Below are 8,497 nucleotides of genomic sequence, written 5' to 3'. Positions count from 1 at the left end.
ACAATTCACCATGAACCCCCGACTGCTCCTGAGCTTGGTGTCACCTCCACCAAAGCTTCTCTACTCTCCCACATCTGGAGCCCAGAGTCTGCTGATAAAGCCCACCAGGCCCCCTCAGCTCCACCCTCCAGACTCAGCAGCCCCTCAGGGCAGGAATGCCCACTGAGCCAAGGCTAGTGCAGGGCCTGGAAGAGGGCCAGGCCTCTAGAGGGTCATGAGACCCTGATTCCAGCCCCAGGGTGGGCTCTGCCCCACGATGAGACTTTCCCTCACAGAGTCTGAGTCTCCCTTATTAAATGGGCACTGGACCCCCCCCCACCATCGCCTGTTTCTTAGGGTTGCCTCAGGGTTTGAAGGTACCCTGGGTGTGACCAGTATGTGTGGCTTTCAAGGGGCTGTTGATTCAGATGTACAACATTTTCTCCCTCATCTCCCGGACCTTCTGCTTCTGGAAAATTTCTGAGGACGCTCTTTCTTGGTCAACATGTCCAGCCTCCCTCCCCTCCAGATGTATCACGGTGCCACTCCCCCTAGGGAAGTATCTCATTCTATTTCCTTGGGGACAGTGGCACTCCTAAGGCCTCAGCAGGGACATTGCATTATCCCAGGACCTTCCATAGAGTCAAGAGCTACCACTTGGGTGAGATGGAATCACCTCCCCTCCCTCAAGTCACCTGAGTCCTGCACTTCCACTTGCCGCTGCATTGCCACTTGGCCCTGGACAGCAAGGCACAGAAAGGTCCTGCCTTGGCCCCTCCCAGCCATCCCCAGTGGGCAAGGGCCAGAGACAGCGAGATCACAGGTGTTAAGAGCTTGATCTTGGGCTGGGGATGTGGCTCAAGTGGTAGCGCGCTCGCCTGGCATGCGTGCGGCCCGTGTTCGATCCTCAGCACCACATACAAACAAATATGTTGTGTCCGCCGAAAACTAAAAAATAAAATATTAAAAGTTCTCTCTCTCTCTAAAATAAAAAGGAGCTTGAGCTTTGCAGACAAGCGGAGCCTGGGTTCAACTCACAGCACCACCACTTATTCACTGCCCTATAACCTCTCTGTAAAATAGGAATAAATGTGGAAAAGTATGCTGGTGTTTGGCACCCTGCCTGTGACACAGAAGCTCCGAATAAGCTCTGGAGCTCTTTGCTGCCCATGTTCTCCCTCCCTACATGGGATTCTAAAGCTGGCATGTCCCAGGCAGGCTGGCCACTGGCATCCAGCTGCTAGGGGTATGACCTCTCAGTCCACAGCTTTCTCCAACTGATGCAGGAAGAAGGAATATCTACGAATAGAGGAATTAAAGTCTGCTTTAAGGTAAGGTGGGAAAGGTGAAATGAGAGGCACAAATGGGAGCAATCTGGGACTAAAGACTTGACAGACAAGCAGGATTGGGATGGGTGCAAAAGCATAGAGGTGAGACTGAGCCAGACAAGGGGGAGCCCTGGAAGATATGGGGGCACAGAGTAGGAGAGCCTTAAATGCCACGTGAGAGCCGGGTGCAGTGGCACGTGCCCATAATCCCAGTGGTTTGGGAGGCTGAGGCAGAAGGATCGTGAGTTCCAAGCCAGCCTCAGCAACTTAGTGAGACGCTGTCTCTAAATAAAAAGTTAAAAAGGGCTGGGGATGTGCCCCTGGGTTCAATCTTCAATACAAAAAAAAAAAAAAAATTAAAAACTAAGTGCCATGTGAGGGGGAATCAAACCTGGCCAGGTCACCACCCTGCTTACAGCCCTTCCCATTCCTTAAAATTCAAACTGCCCTGATGAGCACTCAAGGTCCTGCTCCAATCTCCCCCTCCCTGCAACCTCCCCGCAGCCCGCCTCACTGCAAGCTGTGGCCTCACCAACCTCCCAGCACTCCCTAAACCCTCTGCAGGGCCCTGACGTCCTTCCATTGTGCAAATGGTTTCTTCCACCTGGAATGCCCTTCCACCCGCCACGGGTCCATACGTACATGCATGTGCATGCACACACGCATTGCTTCACATTTTTTAGATGCATTGTTTTTCCTGATCATAAGAGACATATTTATTGTTAAAATTCAAAAATTTCAGTGAAATGTGAGGTCAAAAGTTAAGATCACTCAAATCACAATTAATATTTCCATAATTAACCTTCCGGACGTCCCTCTGTATAGACACACAGGCAAGCAAATCCTGTATGCTTGCTCACGGTATCAGAGATGTCATGTCATAGGTTGCTCTAGAAGCCTTTTTTTTTCCAGTCAATAAAATATCAATACCATTTCTTCTTATCAACAAACCATTGCTTCTGATGGCCACATGTGTGGATTTGTAATAATTCAACCTATTTTCTCACCAATGAGCATTTAGGTAATTTCCTGTTTTCTTTTGTCTTGTTTCTGGTATAACCAGCCACAGTAAACACCCTTCTCCAGGTACTTCTGTGCATTTCTCATTTGGGCTCCTTAGGATAATTTCAAGAATCAAAACTGCTGAGCCCATGAAGTGCATATGTAAAATCTAATCCATGTGGCTTTATGACAAGGCCACACCTATCTGCATTGCCAAATGTGGACAAGCATGCCCATTCTCCAGGCCTGGGCAGCACTGGGATTTATCTATTATCTTTGTCATCTGAAAAGGGGAAAAAAAAAAAAACTCACTGCTACTTTGTGTGTGTAGTTTATTTATTTCTCCTTTTTGTTTTCTTTTTAATACAGATGGTGTCATAAATGTACAGCTCTGCAACTGGCTATCCCCACCTGACAATTCTTTCCGTTCTTTTCAACTTGCTCTTTCAAGGGTCAGGTTGAAAAAAAAAAAAAAAACAACTACCTGGCCAACAGCCTCAGATACTCCCTCCAAGTGCCCCATCATTCACCCTGCCAAGGACTTATCAGTGGGTGCTGAGCTGGCTCTCCAGGAGGCTGAGCTGCCCACGCCTACTCAGCATGTCCCTCCATGTGGGCCTGCAGTGAGGCCCAGAGAAAGGACAGTCTCAGCCAAACCCTCTCTCTGCCCAGGCTGTAATTTCCTGATTAGGTGCCGCAGTCACCACCCTCTCTGCACACACTGATTGCTTCCTGCCATCCTCTCAATCTCTAAGGCTCCCAGGACTTCCAGGCCTAGCAGACTTCAGAGCCTTGACCAGGCAGCAACAAGGTGCCAAGGAGCGGGCCAAACCAAGGCCCTCTGAGCAGCTGCCTCCCTCCTCCCACAGACAGGCCCTGCTCAGAGGGAATCATGGCTTGATTCTTTAAAGTTCAAGAAATAGCTTTAGGAGCCGGGGCTGGGGCTCAGTGGTAGAGCACTCGCCTAGCATGCACGAGGCACTGGATTCGATCCTCAGCACTACATAAATCTAAAATAAAGATATTGTGTCCTCCTAAAACTTAATAATAAATATTTAAAAAAAAAAAAAAAAAGAAAGAAGTAGCTTTAAGAAGCAAGAAAAAGATTGCTATGAGCCAGGAGAGCAGAAAGGTACGTGTGTGGCCTGCATTTAAATACTGTCTCTGCCCTTTCATGCTGATCTTGGCCTCGTGAGTTTCTCTGAGGGCCAGGTTGCCCACTATTAAACAGGAATAAGGATTCCTCAGGAGATAGTCGCACAGCCTTATAGAAGAGTGATTAGAGTCAGATGCATTTCGTTGGGAATCCTGGTTCTTACCCCTTAGTTGTGCAGCCTTGGGTACATTACATCACCTCTTTGAACCTCCATTTTGCCACCTCTTTACTGAGAATAAGGGCAATAAATACCTAAGTGTTGTTATGCGATTGAAATCCCATGTGTGAATTTATCTGATAAACAGAAATGCTGGCAAATCAAAAGGTAGTATTTCCACAGTCAATGCAGAGAACAGAACCAGGCATGGTGGTGCACACCTGTAATCCCAACTACTTGGAGGCTAAAGCACGAGGATTGAAAGTTCAAGGCCAACCTGGGCAACTTAGTGAGACCCTTTCTCAAAATAAAAATTTAAAAAGGGGTTGGGGGTGTAGATCAGCTGTAGAGACCCTGCCTAGCAGATGCAAGCCCCGAGTTTAATGCCTAGCACTACCAAAAAAAAAAAAAAAAAGAAAATTTAAGAGGCTGTACCGTTAGAGTGTTAGCCTGACCTCTGTTTGGGTTCTTCCTTTTCTAGCCTAGCATCAAGTTTTGAGAGATCCTTTATCTTTTGCCTCAATCCCAGGCATCGAAGTTTCCCTGGGGAGGGAGGGAGCCAGGAGCTGTGGCCTTCTCAGGATGCCCGCCTGGGGCTTGTCGGGCACCTCTGCTATGAGAACCCCACCATCCTGTCAGAAGTCTACCCAGGCTGCAGTCAATCCCAAATTTCTCAGAGTTTTAGCACTTTTAGCTCTCTCGTCCCCTGCTGGCCTCTTCCACACTCTCCTTTTGAGATTTCAATTTCATTTTGCAAGAAGCCAGTCACACTTGGTTCCACTCTCTTCTAGATACTTCACTTTAGAGGTCACTGGTGCAGGGGCTCAGTCCATGGTTTCTAAAACCCTCTTAACATTTCCCGGTGCTAGCCTCAGAGAGCTCTGTTATAAAAGGGCTCCCCCCCACCCAATCCCCGACCCTAGAGCTGGGGATGAAACCCAGGGCCTCTCGCATGCTCAACAAGTGCTCTACCACTGAGCTCTTGCTCCAGCCCTCAGGGAGATCTTGTATAAAAACCAAATATAATCCAGACTCCATATGATCTACTCTGTTATTTGTGGGATTCCGCTTTTTAAATGTATAGTATGACAACTAAAAGTAATTTTTAATTAATTCCAATCATTGCTTGCCTCTCGCAGAGAATATCAACAGGGACCCAGTTCTTAGCCTAAAAGGACACTGAAGGACCCCCTTTCTCCTCTGGGTCTCTCATGCCAGTTGTGTCAAAGTTCCCAGACTCTCAGCCCTCAGCTTTTGCCTCCTTTTCCCCTCCACTGTCCCAGCTTCTCACCGGGCACATTCATCAGGCCTGGTGGTCAATCAGATTCCTTTCTGCTGGGCTGGCTATCCTGATTCTCCACCATGGAGGAGAACCCAGGAGCTAGCCAAGGAAGCAAGAACAACCCATTTTCCTTCCACCCCAGTCTTGTGAGACAGAGTTTGCAGAAGGGTGGCCCAAGCCCCAGCAGGCAAAGAGAAAATTCTCTGCAGGAAAGAGCGATGACATTCATGTTTTGATAAATCCTGCTTCATCATATTTATCACCTCACCCTGGCCTGTTTTCTGACCTTGTGACTAAAATCAGCCACAACAACCTCTCCTTTTTGAGAATCCTGATTAGGAATTCAAAATCATCTCTTTCAAAAGCCTGCAGGAGCCCTGCGTAGTGGTGCACACCTGTAATCCCAGCAGCTTAGGAGGCCAAGGCAGGAGGATCACAAGTTCAAAGCCAGCCCCAGCAACTTGGGAAGACCCTAAACAACTTAGTGAGATCCTGCCTCTAAACAAAAAAAAAAAAAAAAGGACTAGTGATGTGGCACAGTGGTTAAGCACCCTTGGGTTTAATCCCCAGTACAAAAAAAAAAAAAAAGAAGGATAGAAGGAAGAGAGGGAGGGAGGGAGAAAGAGAAAGAAAAAATAAGGGAGCAAGCCCATTTGGGGCCAGGACAGAGCCTAAAACAGGTGGAGACCCCATTGAGAGCAAGACCTGACTTGTTGAAGGCCAGTTTGGCCTAGCAGGCATCCTGTCTCACCCACATTTGAAGACAACATCAAGGTGTGAAGTTTCCAGTGTCTCAGTAATACTCAGATTTCTAGGGACTGCTGGAATAAACAGGAGAATTTATATTCTCAGTCACTCCCTGGATTGCCACACTATAGAGACTGTTCTCTGCTGATGGGATCAACAAGCAGCTTAAAAAAAAAAAAAAAGAGCCACACACACACAACCTGCCCACTCTCCAAACACCTCCAGTCTTGGATTCCAGATCATTCCCTCAAGAGCTGAGAAAAGGCCTGGGCAAGATCAAGAGCTTAAACCCAGACCTTTGCACCTCTCCAAACCCCAACTGGCAGTCTGGAGATGAGCTGGGGACAGCTTGCTGGATTCCAGGGCTGGGAGCTGAAGAGGAGGGTCCTGCTTCCCATAGCCAGGCCAGGGCGAGCACAGCACTTCTGCCCAAAGCAAATCAATCAAAGGCCTTGGCCAAGCTTGTTTGAGTTGGTGAGAGCCCAAGTGGGAATTCCAATCTGCCAGTGTTTGCTCTGCAGGCCAATAGAGCCAAACAGAAATGCAGCTTTGGGACTTTGTGCCAAATATCCATCAGTTTGTTCTGCCAGCCCTGTGCACGTCACCCACTCCCGGCTCTCTGCTCTCTGAAAGTCTTCTTTTTGTGCCCTTACAGGTGGCTTGCCCTTTTCTGACTCACAACCCAGTGGCCCATTCCCAGGGCCACCTTTCTAGACCAGGAACCCAGGTCTCCTGATCTGACATGCAGCCTGCCCATTCTGAACCAGCTCCATCTGGAAATCCACTCACACCCCCTCTGTGGGTCTCTGACCTCCACTTTGCTTTCTGCTCCATCTTTTCCTCTCTGACACTTTACTGTTGTTCCCTCAGCCAACAGCTGCTGTCCCCAGCAGAGTTGGAGGGAGCAGAAGCAGAGGGTTGATGCCAGGAAGCCCCAGTCATGAGTGGGCAACACCTTAGCTCACATTTTCCCCTCTGTTTTATTATTTGATCCCTGTAGCTGGTCAGTTTTATCTTCCCATTTCTCAGAGGAAATATCTGAGGCTTCGAAAGACCAGACATGTTGCCCAAGTCAGCCAATTAAAGAAGCCAGGTCTCCTGACTCTAGAACCATGGTACTTTCTACCTTACCCCTCTCAGGCAATTTTTAAAATTTCTTATTCACTCCCAGATGCCTAAGGGCAATTTCCAAGGATCCTGATGAGAGTGAGTGCTACCTATATTTTAATGTTCCCTGAGCAGTGCTGCCAAACCCAATGTGAGCAAGTGACAATATCTGCCTGCCTACCTTCTGATGCTGCTCTTTCCAGAGCACCCTTGGAAGTTCTTAACCTTGGAGTCATCCCCAAATGGTGGGATCCCAAGCCTCTCCCCCACCTACCTCAGGCCCACCTCTCAGGTATTAGCACAAAGTCATCCCACCAAGGCACCATCCCCTGCCTGAGACGCAATGTGGCCACCCCCAGCAGCAATTCCTCTTGGCAATTTTCACTGTGACCCTGGGAGTGTGAACATTTGCAAATGGAAATGATCTGGGTAATTTAGAAGGCAGGTGCTCTCTGCATTGGAACAATTCTTGTCACCTCCTCAGGAAAATTAGCATGTAACCAAGAGCATCAAGAGGGCCAGGGCTGGCTGGGGGGGGGGGGTGGTGCATGTCTCTAATTGAAGCAGCTTAGGAGAATCATAAGTTCAAGGCCATCATTGGCACCTTAACAAGACCCTGTCTCAAAATTAAAAATATAAAAAGGGCTGGGGATGTGGCTTAATGGTAAAGAATATTAGTTTCAATCCCAATACCAAAAAAAAAAAAAAAAAAAAAAAGGGGCCAGGGTGGACTACAGATTCCTTGTCACTGAATCTCAGTATCCAGCACAGCTCAGCAAACAGTAGTTGATCAACCACAAGGACAAGATCCTTCTACCTGCCTTTGTCCTGTGGACTCAGGTTGCCATCCCCCAGGCCAGAAACCCACAGGCCCCACCGTAGGACCCTGTGGTCCAGCCACACTCTTTCCACCCCAGGAATTTTCTAGTGACCTGACTTCCCAGTGTGTGTCTGGGACCTTTTTGTACCCAACTGTAGGTGCCAATCTCTCACCCCCAACTCTACCCCAAGCCTGCCTCCCCACTCTGTCCCAGGTGACATGGCCAAGGTGACAGGCTTCAGGAAAACTTTCTCACAATGGAAGCAGAGCAGGCACCACCAGGGCTCTGTGATGGCCCATTTGGAGCAGGGGGTGCCAGCTTTTCTGTCCCTCTAGGGCCCACAGATGGCTTTGTCATGTCTGGGCCAGAGTGGTACCAAGACCTTGGCAGTTCTGGTATTCATATGGCCAGGAATGATGCAGGAAAGAGTCCTAACTAACCCTAGCAGGAAAGTAGTCCAAAGTACCTGCTACTGTCATTGCTCTGGGCCGTGGTAAGTGGTGCTCTGCCCTTGCCAGTGGGCTGCTCCCCATGCTGAGCTCCCTGGCTGCTTCCCATGCCCACACAGCAGAACCGAGCCACTGACTGTGGTTCCCCTTGCAAGGAGCCAAAGGGCAAATCAGAGCAGACTTCCAAAGACAGGTCTCCATAATAGTGGGTCCGCATGGCAGCCATGCCAGGCAAGGGGTCCCACATAGATCAGCCCTCAGAGGGCCACATGCTTTATGGGGCTGCTGGGGGCCCTCCTTAGTCTGCTCCCTCCAGGAGCCCAGGGGATCCTTGCTGCTGGGTCCAGGGAGACTAGAGCCACTGTGGGCCTAGATGTGGCCTCTAACCAGGGTGAGTCTTCCTCTCTGTAGATGCGCTGTGTCATGGAGGGCTGGGAAATCAGACTTCAGGAGCACCTCTCCAGCCCAA

This window comes from Callospermophilus lateralis, chromosome 5, assembly GCF_048772815.1.
Source record: "Callospermophilus lateralis isolate mCalLat2 chromosome 5, mCalLat2.hap1, whole genome shotgun sequence".
NCBI classification, from domain to species: domain Eukaryota; kingdom Metazoa; phylum Chordata; class Mammalia; order Rodentia; family Sciuridae; genus Callospermophilus; species Callospermophilus lateralis.
The sequence above is the reverse complement of the archived record's forward strand: the minus strand, read 5'-3'. Positions refer to the sequence as shown.